The 14800-nt window shown below is 48.8% G+C and overlaps 1 long non-coding RNA gene across 1 annotated transcript; it reads left to right on the top strand.

Annotated features, from left to right (window-relative positions):
• The first annotated feature begins 713 nt into the window (after window positions 1–713).
• LOC125937720 (uncharacterized) lies at window positions 714–14182 on the top strand. The gene is made up of 4 exons (XR_007462483.1): window positions 714–866; window positions 9325–9626; window positions 13327–13457; window positions 13784–14182. It is a non-coding gene; the product is annotated as an uncharacterized LOC125937720 (long non-coding RNA).
• The last annotated feature ends 618 nt before the right edge of the window (window positions 14183–14800 follow it).

The raw sequence follows: 14800 nt of genomic DNA on the forward strand, positions 1-14800 counted from the left end.
CAACCACGTTCTCTGTCTTCTGTAAAGGAAAACAGATTCTATTTCAGCTTAACTGTTAGTCGTGTTGGTTTTAAATGGAGGGCACGGTGACTCTGGGGACGACACGCGTTGCGGCCACCTCCCTGCGGGAGCCTCTGCTTTTTGCCTGGCCGTCCCCACAACTCAGAATCCGGCTCCAGCCTGGGCAGCGATTATCCCCCTCGGTATTCATGCCCTTCCCCTCCCCCGGCCCCAGCCGCCCTGCAGACAAGCGCCTCTCCCCTCCTCCCCAGCCACCTGCCCGAACCTCGGCTCTCCAGAGACCCCCCCTTTCCTAAGTGTGCCAGCTGCCTCCTCCCCAGACTCCCCAAGGGACGCCTTCCCCTGCGGCCTCTGGCACCCTGGTGCCACCCTCCTGCCCCGAGGCACCGGAGCCCCGCGCCTCCCTGGCAGCCGCGTTGGGGCGGGCAGGTGTTCAGCCACAGGAGCTGCGGGGGCAGGTGGCGAGAGGCCAGGTGCTTCGTGCGTGCTGGCGCCTCTGGATGCAGAAGGAGCCAGCAGGGAGAGACAGCGAATGGCACAGAGCTGGCCTCCGGCCAGGGCTCCCGTGGACCCTGACGCAGCACGCACGGAGGGCCCCCGCGCGCCGTCACAGATGCCCCTCCTGGCCACCCGTGGCTGTTTACCACGGAGGGTGGGCGGGGCCCAAGTGCCCACACACCTGCCTCCCCACTCACAGCTTGTGGCTCCTGCCCGCTCGTTCTCGCCAGGCTGTGCTCTTGCTACTAAAATCTGACCCCCGACTAATATTGGCCTCGTCTGGCAGCTTCTGAGACACACAGCCTTCAGGCCTCACCCAGAGTTCTGGAATCAAACAGGGTCCTCAGGTAACGGTTCCCACGCGTCGGAGGCTGGGAAGCACCCCCACGCACCTCTCGAAAACCTGGGGGGACCCTGTGGCTGCTGACCTTAGCAGGTCTGGTAAACCCCGAAGGGCCCCTGAATTGTCCTTTGGGTCCAACCCGGGGCCTCTCAACCAAGGCCTCACCCTTCCTTTCCGGGCCAGCCCTTCACCGCCCCCTGACGCAATCCTCGCCCTCAGGGGGGCACGCCGCTCAATGGGACCAGAGCAAAAGAAATGCTCTTTTCCGTTTTTTTCCTTCAAAACAGAATTCAGGCAGTTTACAAAAATGTGTGTAAAATAAGAGATCAAAATAAAAACGGGAGACTTTGTGGGCAAAGAAGACGTAAGGGCAGAAAGCAGCCGTGGAACAGTAGTTAGGCATTCCACGAGGCCAACCTCAGTGAAGGGCACACATTTGGCTTTGAGTCTGCAAGTAGCCAAATCCAAAAAGGGAACGTGATGTGTCACGGGCTCCCGGGGTCCGCAGCTTACGAACAAACCAGGTACATTTTCATTTTTTTTTTTTTTTAGTGTTTATTTATTTTTGACAGAGAGAGGGAGAGAGAGAGAGAGAGAGAGAGACAGAGCATGAGTGGGGGAGGGGCAGAGAGAGAGGGAGACACAGAATCCGAAGCAGGTTCTAGGCTCCGAGCTGTCAGCACAGAGCCCGATGCGGGGCTTGAACCCACAGACCGCGAGATCATGACCTGAGCCGAAGTCAGGCGCTTAACCCACTCAGCCACCTAGGCACCCCACCAGGTGCTTTTTCAGAATGCGTTGTCGGGACTGAGACACGGGAGAATTGTTTACCCCCTGAGATGGCGTCACAAGAGGACAATCTGGTCAAGAGCGGCTTTCATGGTGGTTTTGGCAAAGCCAAATTCTTTTTCCAATGCCCTTCAGCGTGAGGCGTGGGTCCGGGAGTTTACCTCATGCCCAGGAGTGAAACAAAAATCTGGAAAGTCAAAACGGTGGGATCCAGGGCGTTCTCCCCGCAACCCCCCGCACCCGGGTGGACAGAGCACAGACTGGGCTGCAGATCTGCGAATCGCCTTTGGACGTCGCGTGCCAGAAGCACAGAGATCGAGTGAGTGTTGGTGATTAAGGGCACAGCTCGAAAATCATCAGGGTGAACGCATCTCGATTTTCGAACTGCGCGTGCTCACGCAATCTTCTCTTCTTGTTAAAATCAGAACTATGTCTTCGGACGTTATAGGAAAAGGCTAAGACAAGCAAGAAACACAGTCCCTTCAAAAGACTGACTCTTCGATTTCTTTAGGGTGTCACCTGACATTTAGACCCTCCCAAGCCGTCCACTGGAATAAGGATAAAGACAAAAGAAAAAATAGGCAAGGTGTGGAAAGAACCTGGCCGTCCTGCCACAGATGAATGATGGGGGGGTAACAGTAAAGTGGAGAATTATTTAACCACGAGAAAGAACGAACCCCTGCCATTTGCCACAGCGAATGGACCTCGAGGGAGTGATGCCTCGAATGGACCAGGCAGAGAGAGACGAGACTGCATGGTATCACTTGCATGTGGGATCTAAATGAAAAGTCAAAGTTCTAGAAACTGGGAGCAGAAAAGTGGCTTCCGGGGACTAGCAGTAGGGGAAACAGGAGAGAGCTGGGTCAAACAGTACACACTTCCAGCTGTATGCTAGGTAAGGTCTGAGCCTTGTCACACACGGAGTCTGGTAAATAACACTGGTATAATTTAAATTTGCTGAGAACCTAGAACTTCAGTGTTCACACACACACACACACACACACACACACACAGATAACTATGGGAAGTGGTCTACGTGTTAGCTAGACGGGGGGCCTCCTTTGACAATGTGCACTTACCTCACCTTGCCACGATGCCCACTTGTAATATCTTACAATGATATCATGTCAATTATATCCCAGTAAAGGTGAAGTTCAAAAAGAAAAAAGGAAAAAGGAGGAATGTTGCCAGATTACCACGACTACTACGAGGGTCGTTTTCTTTACTTCCTTGAATCCCCATGGGGGCCCGAGAGAGTGAGGATTCAGAAGTTTCCTTATTTATTTTGAGAGACAGAGACAGCATGAGAGGGGAAGAGCAGAGAGAGAGGGAGAGAGAGAGAGAATCCCAAGCAGGCTCCAGGCGGCCAGCCACGGAGCCCAATGCAGGGCTTGAACCCACGGACCGTGAGATCACGACCTGAGCCGAAGCTGAGAGTTGGACGCTCAACCGGCTGAGCCACCCAGGCGCCCCAGAAGCTGAAGCTCAGCGACGCTAAATGACTTTACTATGTCGTGCAGTCAACATCTGGTAGGGCCCGATGCTAATTCAGATTTGCCTGCCTGCAGAGCCCAGAGCAAAAATCTATTCCAGCAAGAGTTTGTTGAATATCTGTGATGTTTACGATACGGTCTCCTATGCTAGAGAACCGTAGTGTTTTTCAAAGGCTTGGTTGCTATCCTTTCACAGTCTGGAGGGAGAGTCAGGGGTGCAAGCAGCTAAGCCAGTTTCTACCAGGTGCCATGTCATTGGGCCTGGTAGAAGGGCCAAGACGAGGGATCAAGAAACACTTCAAAAAGCAAGTATTTGATCACGGCCTTGAAGGATGAGTAAGATTTCACGCATGGAGAAGCTGGGAGGAGTCTTCTTTTAAACTTAGGGGGGGTTCCTGGGCCTTGTTTGTTTACAACTAGGTAAGGAACATCCGAGTTCAATTTTTACAAATCAGAGGAAGCCGTGTTGCCAAACCCGAGGGGAAATCTGCATCCCAGTCCTTTGTCTAGAACGCATTCTTGGAGGGGAGAGACTGTCCTGTTTATTCTTGCGTCGGCAATGCCTGGTGGGTCCCCGATCATCTTACATTTATGGAATGCGGTTTTGCAACTGCAAAAATGAGTGAAATGTGGCTTCCAATAACCCCCCAAATCACACAGACCCGAACAATGTCTCTCATTGCATCCGCTGCAGATATCGAGAGACCTGTGTGCTTTTCTGCCACACTAATTGTGGCAACGGGAACATAAGGAGACATTCTTTCTGCTCCTAATGGTCGAGTGCAGCTTGGTGACCTGAGGGCACAGAATTCTGACCCTTAGTGGCACCTCCGGGATGGTAGTGTGTGGGGAAGTCGCCCTGTTGTACTGCGAGTAAGTTCAAATGAGCCTTAGTGGTTTTCTTTTCTTCTTCTTCTTCTCCTTTTTTTTTTTTTTTTTTTAAGATCTGTTTGTTATTTTCCTTTCCTTACCAAGTCCTGGCATGCACCGGTTTTGTGGTCTTTTCTTCTGTTCTCTGTCAATTAAAATGCAGCCATTTTCCCCCTCGCACACCGAGCATGCCAGGAACAAGGGTTTTTGTTAATTAAGAGGATGGGTTGGCAAACGGTGGAAATGAGTGCCCCCTCCCCGTAATATGTTATACGATCTAGATGCGGGTGCTGTTCACTAAACTTTGATCCATACTAATTGTGGCATGTGGATCCTGTGTGAGTGGATCAGAGCTTTGCTTGAAGAAAATTGCATCGCTCTGCAAGCAAGGATACTCATGCCTGCGATCGTGCGGGAGGAGAATTGTGCTGGACTTAGAGCCAGAGGCAGCCCCTTCCTCTGTAGGTGCATGTACTGAGAAACAGGGAGGCCCTCGCTGTGCAGATGCGTGGGGAGCTGGCCGGCGATAAAGATAAACTCAAGCTGAATATTTGCAGACACAAGCCCAGCTTCTGTTGGGTGCGAGCATCACCTTGGGACAGAAGCAGCTAAGGTCACAGGTAGAAGTGGACTGTCGGTTGATACAACCTTCAGAGCAAGAGAAGAACGGATCTATTCCCTGCTCTTCCCTTCCCTTCCCTTCCCTTCCCTTCCCTTCCCCCTTCCTCTCCCTTTTCTTTCCCTTTTCTTTCTTTTCCTTTCCTTTCCTTTCCTTTCCTTTCCCCTCTTTCCTTCCCTTTCCTTTCCTTTCCTTTCCTTTCCTTTCCTCTCCTTTCCCCTCTTTCCTTTCCTTTCCTTTCCTTTCCTTTCCCCTCTTTCCTTCCCTTCCCTTCCCTTCCCTTTCCTTTCCTTTCCTTTCCTTTCCTTTCCTTTCCTTTCCTTTTCCCCTTCCCTTCCCTTCCCTTCCCTTCCCTTCCCTTCCCTTCCCTTCCCCCTCTTTCCTTCTCTTCTTTTTCTTCTCCACCCCCCCATCTTCTCCCTCCCCTTCTCTGTCTTGTCTGTCTCTCTGTCTCTCCCTTTGCCTCCCCCCCCCCCCACTCCTCTTGCAGTCTCGTCCCTCGTGGCTGGTTTTACATCGCATTCAGCAGCAGCCTTTCTCCTGAATCTCGGGGGTGTTTGCTCTGCCTGGATCATGGTCTTCTGGCTTCTCCACTTGCCCACCCAGCAGAGTAGCCCTGTGGCAAACCCACATTTCCGCCAGCGTGTCAGGCGGCTGACGCCACGTAATGACATTCAGGCCCCGCAGAAAAGAGCAGCCGACGCGCAGGTGGTCGTCCAGAAGGGCTCCCCGGTGCCCAGCAGGAAGCGGGGCCTCTTTGTAAATGGGGACACGGGAAGAAACAAAAAAGATTTTCTCGGGAGAGTGCTAACCAAATGGGTGCTTCTAACAGCACACTCGACTACGTTCTTCTTTCGTGGGATTTGCACAATTGGAAGACTTTCCGGCAGCCTGGAAGTGTGGGAGCGTGCGTCATGCCCGGGAGACGCAGAAGCCCCAGAACGTACCTCTGATAGCGTCTCTGCACGGAGCTCTAAGAGCACGATACAGGCTTATTTCAAGGAAAAACCATGAAAGAAATTCAGATGGTTTTGTCCAAGGCCAAAAAGTCCTTGCATTTTTTCCCCCCTTTTACTAATTTGGAGCAACCCTGATTCATTACAAATGAGCGCACGTACAGATGTTCAATTCATGTCTACTTCGTGTTTCGGCAAAACATCTGCAAATTAAATCTACGCCAGAAGACCTGCCTACTGCGAAAACCCTTTAACGCTAGTTATTGTGTGAGGGTAGAAGGTTTGGAACCATCTTTCATAACCACCAGCAAGACTTCTCTGGGGTTTCATGGCAACGTCACTGAGTAAATCATGTTCACGTGCAGCTCTCCTCCAACCGCTCTGCGCTTTGGCTGTTTGTCAGCGTTTTGTTGTTCTGTTTCTGGTGAAGAAATAGTTTCTCTTTTACTTCTAAAGAATGTTTCAGTTGTCAGTTAAATTCTCTACAAGTTGGGGCAGGCTGGGCGGCTCAGGTCGTGGAGCGTCAGGCTCCCGATTATGGCTCACGTCGTGATCTCACAGTTCGTGAGTTGGAGTCCGCGTGGACTTCGTGCTGACAGTGCAGAGCCCGCTGGGGATTCTCTCTGCCCCTCCCTGATCGCCGTCTCTCTCTTTCTCTCCAAATAAATAAATGAGCTTAAAAAGTTATTCACGAAAATGCGCTGCAAGTTAACATGAGGCTTTCCGGAAAGAGAAGCATGGTCCCTTGGACCGCTTCTATTGCAATGAACCGATTTTCCTCTTTGGGCGGGTTCAGGGGAGCTAAAATTTACATCCGTAGGTGTATTGGGTAAATTCGATTTGACTTCAGTAATTTCTTTACCTTCCAGATGAGAGGGTGGCCGCCTGTGTCCAGGCTGCAGTGCGTTTATTCTAGTTGGTTCTTGAATCTTAGGAAAAAACAGAGCCAAAGGGAATGAAGTTTATCTTTATCCTAATCACGGACATCCTCATCATTACCGTTAAAATTGAATCTTGCAAACACACGCCAGGCTGTGTGGCAGGTAGGGGCAGGTGATTATGTTCCACGGGCAAAGCCAGGGGTGGGGGGAAGCGTCTCTGGCCGAGTAGAGGGGACAGGAACGTGGCTGGGCGCGTGGGACTCTTCCGCTCTGTGGGTGGGGCTCGCAGGGCATCAGTGACCAATGTGACAGGAGCTCAGGCAGGAAGACTTGGTTTCCCCCACTGGGTGAGTCACTGCGTCCACAGGAAGTGTAGCCGAGGAGAGGGGCACCTGGAGTCCAGCCAGAGGCAGGGCAGAGCAGGAACCCGCCGTGGCTGCTGGACCCTGCCTTCCTCCGCGTTGGGACGGCTTCTCTTCTTTGTCAGCTTGGTTGGGCTGTGGTGACCGGACACGGGGGTGAAAACGCGTCTAGATGTTACTGAGAAGGCATTTTCTAGATGAGACTAGCCTTTATCATCAGAGTCTGAGTAAAGTAGATCTTCCTCCCTATTGAGGGTGGGCCCCAATCCAATCAGTAGAAGGCTCTAAGAGAAAACTCCAGGAAAGTTCCCTGAGGATGAGGGAGTTCTGCCTCCAGACGGCCTTCAGACTGGGAGTGTGGCATCAGTTTTTCCCTGGGAGTCCAGCCTGCTGCCTGCCTGGCGGACTTCAGACGGGCCAGCCTTCACAGCATCCCTAGTCAATTTCTTAAAATATGTCTGTCTCTGTGGCTCTGTCTCTCTGTCTCCCTCTCCACACACACACACACACACACACACACACACACATAACAGGACCTTCACATACATCAGCTGTGCCTACAAAAGACTTCCCCTTTGCAAAGATGCTTCCATTGTTTCTTTGCTTTTCGACACCTGCTTAAAGGGACAGATAGGACACGCGGGACATCGTTTACAGAAGCCTTTATGAGATTTCTATGATGCCATTGTTACAATTTCGGGAAGGGAAAAGGACCCAGAACTTTATATTTTTTTAAATTCTTCCGAGCTTACCAATCAGGGTGTAACAGCTGTATCTCTCAGCCCAGAACCCAGATGTTGGAAGAAATGAACAATTTTCTTGTCGTCTTCCTATAATCCGGTGTCTGCAGAGCTTCCAGACTGCCCTCAGGCAAGGTGGCAGAGCCCCCAGACAGTTAGGGACACGCTGTCACAGGGAACCCGGGGACGTCTAGTGCTGGACTCACCTGTGCTCCCCCGTTTATCTGTGGAGGCCCCCGCTCTCGGGCAGCCCCGCGGCAACGGGCCCGCGTGGAGCGCATCCCGGAGGCATCACCTTGGCCTCCGGCTCGGTCACCGTCTTCAGCACTGGGTGCGATGTGCCGACTCTTCAGGCCTCTGCGCGTCAGGCTGGCGCGGGAGCATCTTGCCCGCACTGTGCAAAAGCCCCGTCTTCCCAGATCCACTCCACGTGACGGCCTGTCCTGAGTGTGCTGCCTCCTTGGGGTTCCCGCTAGGAATCAGGGACCAGGCCCGCTTCCACCCGCCATTCCTCGTCCACCCTTTCTCTCTTCCTTCCGGGAGCTTGGAGAACCTTCATGACGACGCAGGCGAAGGTCGCGGCCCAGAGACATTTCCTCACACGCTTGGTCTGGACTCTCCTCTGCGTCCTCCTAAGGGTTTAGGGTTTTGGATGTCCCAGCAAGGAGGAGGCTGTCGGACCAGTCCTTCCTCCTGACCCTGCCAGCTTTCTTGCAGGAGGCCGGGAGCCCAAGGCTTTCGTCCCCAGTGGGCGAGAAGTGGAGACAGGAGCAGAAAGGGTAAAATACAGTGACCACGGAAAAACGAAATTCAGTGACTGTCTTAATGCTGATTCCATCACACGGCCCTGAGAAACCCGGATTCCAATGGTGATTGGGAGTCCTCACGTTTTAAGGCAACCTCTTTTTGTTTTTTCTTTTCATTAGATTGTGTGTTCAACTGTTCCTATAATGTGATGGTTTTATCCTGTGCTTCTGGGAGCCACATTTTATTTATCTCTCTCTCATTCTCCTTACCTCCCGCCTTTGCCTCTCTGGGCCCAGAACGATGCTTGGTATTACACTGCACACACACGTGATTATTTGTTAAATAAGTGAGTGGATAATTTTACGGGTCCTTAGGGAACAAAAAATTTCAGAAGGCAAAAGACAAAAAAAAAAACAAAAAAAAAACCCCACTCCTCTGCCTTGCCCCCCGCCTATGTCTCTGGGTTTGGGCTTCCTGATGGAGACCACAGACTTCGGTTGTTCCGACACGTGACCACGGGCATCTGTGTCACTAAGATGCCGGCAAGCAGATGTGAGGGTGCCTGTCACAAACGCTCGTCCGCAGGATCGCGTACAAATCGGACCGCTCCGTCCGGAGTCAGCTCGCCTCGGGCATAGCACACTGTTGAACATCTGCTGAATAGATCACCTGGGCCGAAAACAGTCCCAGTAATTCCAGACTCCAACTGGATTCCAGCGTCAAGGCACATCTTTCGCGAGCACCCAGCTCATTTAAGCCCGGGAAGTAAGCCTCCAAGGAAAGCCGTTGGCTTCGCGGGCCGCCCTGGCCCTCAGCCTCCGCATTCATCGCTGCGTCCAGCGAATGGCACATCAAAATGCCATCAAGTAATGCTGTTGAGTAGGGTTTCCTCCCTGTGCACAATGGAGTATAATGTGACCTAATAGATTGTGTTAATACTTCAGCGGAAATTTACAGTCTCTAGAGAGTGGTCTCCGAGCCCCTTTTACTTTTCTTTTATTTCAGGAAAGGTGGTTGCTGTGGCTGGATGTGAAATATTACTTCTAAGCGTGGAACCAAATGAAAGTTCGATCTTGACGGGGTAGCTGATGATAAAGAAGAAAGAAGATTTTGGTGGCCTTGTGTCCGGATGTGTCTCCAGGGGCCCCGTTACTCCAAGGAAAAGCCAATGGATTTGGTGTGAAGGAAATTGGACTCCAGTCCCGCCCCTGCCCCTGGGAGCCTCTAGAACATTGGACAATCTGCTGAACTAATTGTCCATAAGTGTGAAGCAGGGGGTTTGCTCTCTGGTTGCCACAGCTCTATGGGTAAGAAATGCTACATCGTGGGCTTTTTCCTGTTTATTTATTTAATGGCTACTTATCTGGGAATTAAAGAATAAGATTTGGAATATCAACTTTGAAAGGCATCCAGCCTTTAGGATTTTGTGAAAGATACTGGAAAGAGTATGGGTCTTGTCATCAGACCGAGCAGAGCTTGATTTCCAGAACCTTCCTCTGTTAGCAGGATAACCTGACCAAATTTCTTTATCACTCGCTCAGTTTCCTAATCTACACAATGGGAATGATGTTACTAATATGACCTTTTGTTTGGGGTAAAGATTAGAGAAAACACGTGTAAATCAGGAAGCAGTCTTCAGCCGGGGGAAGATTTTGTATAATCCTTGGATAATTTTATTATTAGCAGTGAGACCAAATTATGGTGAACGAAGCAGGACCCTGAGGTTTTCAGAGTTCAAGTGTGGTCAAAAGGAAGGAGATTCCTCAGAGTGGCTTTTCCAGGATTCATTGGGCCCTGAGTGTCTTGGTAGATATATAGCCTGAGAATCATTCATGATGAGGAAGGCAGAATCTATTATTGGCATCTAGTTGCAAAAATATATAGATGTTTGAGTGTCTGAGAATATCAACTCCAAACATCCCTTTTTAAATTAATGGACTTTCTCTCTTTCTTTCTTTTTTTAATGTTTATTTATTTTTGAGAGAGAGAGAGAGAGAGAGAGAGCGTGAGTGAGGGAGGGGCAGAGAGAGAGGGAGACACAGAATCCGAAGCAGGCTCCGGGCTCTGAGCCATTAGCACAGAGCTCGATGCAGGGCTCAATCTCATGAGCTGCGAGATCATGGCCTGAGCCAAAGTTGGACGCTCAACCGAATGAGCCATCCAGGTGCCCCTGGACTTTATGTCTTAAAGCAATTCCAAGCTTGTAAAAAACTGAGCAGACAATACAGACTGTTCCCATACACTGTCCACAAGACATAGTTTCCCCCAGTATCGATATCTTGCATTTGTGTGTACGTTCCTGACCCCCGAGAAAACGATATGGACGCATTAGTATAAACCAAAGTTCGTAGGTTACATTAGGATTCACTCTTTGTGTTGTACACCTTATGGGTTTTGACAAAACGTTATGTTTCCATTCTTACAATCTCATACAGAAGTTTCACTGCCCTAGAAATCTTCAGTGACTCACCTCTTCATCATTAGGTATTTACCCAGATGACTTGAATCCTTATGGCCACACAAAAATCTGCATGCCAGTATTTAGAGAAGCTTTATTCATAACTGTCCAGACTTGGAAGCAATTAGATGGTGTTCAGTAGGAGAATGGACAAATAAACTGGGGCTCTCCCTTAGAGTGGAATATCCTGCACTGATGAAAAGCAATGAGCTATGGTCACCTAAAAACAAAACAAAACAAAACAAAACATGGCAGAAACTTAAAGGTGGATGACTAAGTGAAAGCCAATCTGAAAAGGCTACATTCTGAGTAGTTTCAACTGGATGACATTCTGGAAAAGGCAGACACCATAAAAGTTCCCTGGTTGCCCGGGCTTACGAGGTAGGGAGGGAGGAACAGGTAGGAACGCAGAGGGTGCGTGGGACGATGGAATGTTTTGTAGGCACTGTAATGCTGGCCACATGCCTTCACACATTTGTCCAAACCCCCAGAAGGGACAGCACCCGAAGTGACTTCTTGTGTTAACTGTGAACTTTAACTAATAATAATGTACTAATACTGTGTCACTGATGGTAACAAATATACCATGACAACACGGGCTGTTAATAATAGGAGAAGCTTGTGCAAGAGGTAGAAGGTACGGGAACTTTCTCTATTTTCTGTGGAGGTTTTTTGTATACTTAAAACTGCTCTAAACATAAAGCCTACTTTTTTTTAAATTTTTAAATTTTTTTAATTTTTAAACATTTTTTAAACATTTATTATATATTTTTTAAGAGACAGAGAGAGACAGAGCACGAGCAGAGGAAGGAAGAGAGAGAGGGAGACACAGAATCCGAAGCAGGCTCCAGGCTCTGAGCTGTCAGCACAGAGCCCCACGCCGGGCTCCAACTCAAGAACAATGAGATCATGACCTGAGCCGAAGTTGGACGCTTAACCAAATGAGCCACTCAGGCACCCCGGAAAGCCTACTTTTTAAAAAGCATAAAATATATTTATTTTGAGTAAGAATGAAATCTAGCCTTTTGTAGCAATGTGGATGGAACCACAGAGTGTTATGCTGAGTGAAAGAAGTCAGGCAGAGAAAGACAGATCCCATATGTTTTCACTCTTATGTGGATCCTGAGAAACTTAACAGAACACCATGGGGGAGGGGAAGGGGGAAAAAAAGTTAGAGAGGGAGGGAGCCAAACCATAAGAGACTCTTAAAAACTGAGAATAAACTGAGGGTTGATGGAGGGTGGGAGGGAAGGGAGGATGGGGGAGGGGCAGTGAGGAGGGCACCTGTGGGGATGAGCCCTGGGTGTCGTATGGAAACCGATTTGACAATGAATTTCTATTAAAAAAAAGAAATAAGTGGGGAAATTAAGATCATAAAAGAAAATAAAAAAATAAAAATTAAAACTGAAAAAAAATAAAAAGTAAAAAGCATAAAATACCGTAAATGTACTGCTCTGGAAGTTTGCAACAATGTATTGTTAGATGAGAAATCAATGTGCACGTGAGATGAAATTATATAACCTGTAGCTTGTACTTTTAATTATATATACAATTATATTTACACATAATTATAAATATAAATATCTGTAGAAGGATATGCATGAAACTCATAACCTGGCTGATAGGGTACAGAAATAAAAGCCGAGTTTACATTTATTATGTTATTTTATTCCTCTTGAATTTTGTAACATGAGTGCTTCTTACCTAGTCAAAGGTCATGAAATAAATACACAAAATTAGCTAAGACTATGCCAGAGAGAGAGAGAGAGAGAGAGACAAAGAAAAAATGGCAACAAATTCGTATAAAATAATAAAATGGAATGGCAATAAGAGAGCAAAACCAAATAATCTTTACCGACTAGACAATTTGGAAAACTGAAATAATAATAATAAAAAAAAAAACCCATAACGATGTAAGACATTACACAATGTAAGAAAACAATTACAGGAATAAAATGGTAATTTAAATACAAAGAAAAAGGCAAAATCAAATAGCAAAACAATACATTTTGATATGTATGTGCTATTAAAACCATAGCAGGAGAATTAATCAACTAATTGAAGTAAAATTTGTAAAGGAGGAAATGCCCTATAGAGACCTTAGCGCAAGTATTTATTTATTTATATTTTTTAAATGTTTTTATTTATGGGGGGGGAGGGGCAGAGAGAGAGGGAGACACAGAGTCCGAAGCAGGCTCCGGGCTCCGAGCCATCAGCACAGAACCCGATGCGGGGCTCGAACTCACAAACCTCGAGCTGAAGTCTGTCGCTCAGCCGACTGAGCCTCCCAGGTACCCCTTAGCCCAACTATGGAAATAGTATATTAAAATTTGGATGCAGACATCTACAGAAACTCCTATCAATGCCCTCTCAGAGGCTGTATCCCACTGAGGGATCACTGAGGTCTGACATCTGCACAGGGAACTGTCTCATTTTAGTCCCCAAAAGGAAAAGCTGTCTGTATCGATACCCGCGTAACCATGCATAGATAGGAGCTGGCATTATCTACACCTCGGTACCATTTATGCTGCTTCCCTGCCTCTCCACAGCTTTGGAGCCCGGCCCGCCATTCTCTTGTTTGTTCTCCACAGGGACAGGAACCACCAACCCCGTCCCCAACTGTGTGGGTCCCCCCAGGTGACTGTATTCGATTCTTCAGGCCTGGGAGAATTTTAACGAGGTACGTGATGTGGCTGAATCCACACCTTGCGAGGGTGAATTCCAGCCTTGTGAGGAGGACAGAAAGAGACGCACGAAAGAGGGGGGTCACCGTGACCTTCTGGGGAGGACCACAGACATAGGAGTGGGATGTACTGATCTGGACAAACTGTGAGTGTGTGTGTGCGTGTGTGTGTGTGTGTGCGTGTGTGTGTGCGTTGGAAAGGAACGAGGGGAAGGGAACGAGGTTCTGAGTGCCGGTCACTGAGAAAATGCCCTGTGACTTACAGAAATGGGGGAAGGGAGGGAATTATGTATTCACATGATTTTTTTTTTTTTAATCTTCAGAAAGACTTGGCCATACCTCATTGGCCTGAATTTCACATCAGCACAAGAAGTGAGAACTTACCTGGCCCGTCGTATCGTGCCCTCTAAGCTCACCGAGTGCTTTCGATTGTAGAAGAGGGATTCACAGAAAAAGATGGCTTTTCATGTGTGAAAAAGGCGTCTTTTGGTTTTGTGGCAAATAAGCTATATGATATACCTGTGGTTTATAACAAAACCAGGAGTCGTGATTTGTACGAGGGAACGAGAGTAGCTTCAAAGCCATGCTCGCGGTGAGACGCTGCCGGTTGACTCCAAGTGGAAAAGACGCTTCCTGGTTCTGGACGTGTTGCCTTGGAAGGGTTTCCGTTACAGTGGAAAAGCGAGGCCAGATAAAATGCCCAGTGTGAGTCCAAGAAGCCTACTGGCTGCATGAGCACTTGCTCCATGAAACAGAAGGGGGTGAAGGAGGGTCCTTGTGTATTAGGAACTCTCAGGGGCCCCCGAAGGTTAATTCAGGCTCTCTGAGGCAGGAGGATCTAGGTCGTTTTCCTTCATTTCCTGCACAAGGAGGGATCTGCTTGGCCGCTTTGTCCTCGGCTACAATCCTTTTCCCGAGGAGAGAGGCAGGCTGCCGTCCTGTCTCACACATCGGCTCCTCTGGTGTTGGCACTTAAACCCTACCCCCCAGGATGCGTAGAAGATGTCCCCCTGCTCCAGAAAGACGGGGCCCCCGAGAGTCTGTGCCTGGAGGGGTCAGGTGTGTGCATCCAGGGGCGCGATATCTCCATTCTCCCCAGATTGTGGCAAATGTAACTACTTACAGTCCCAGAAGAGGTTCGCGTTATTTTTATCTGAGCAGGAAATGCTTCCTGATCCTTGTAGCTCTGGGGTGGTTTCTGATGCCTGGGTGAGAAGCATCGCACACAGAAGACGGGGAGTTGGTGACTTTCCCCACAGCACAGACGGATAGCTCAACAGTAAAGCGTAAGTGAAGACCTAACATGTTGCATTGGTTTTATTATTTTTTAAATGTTTAAT

The sequence above is a fragment of the Panthera uncia genome, assembly GCF_023721935.1.
Source record: "Panthera uncia isolate 11264 chromosome A3 unlocalized genomic scaffold, Puncia_PCG_1.0 HiC_scaffold_12, whole genome shotgun sequence".
Taxonomy (NCBI): domain Eukaryota; kingdom Metazoa; phylum Chordata; class Mammalia; order Carnivora; family Felidae; genus Panthera; species Panthera uncia.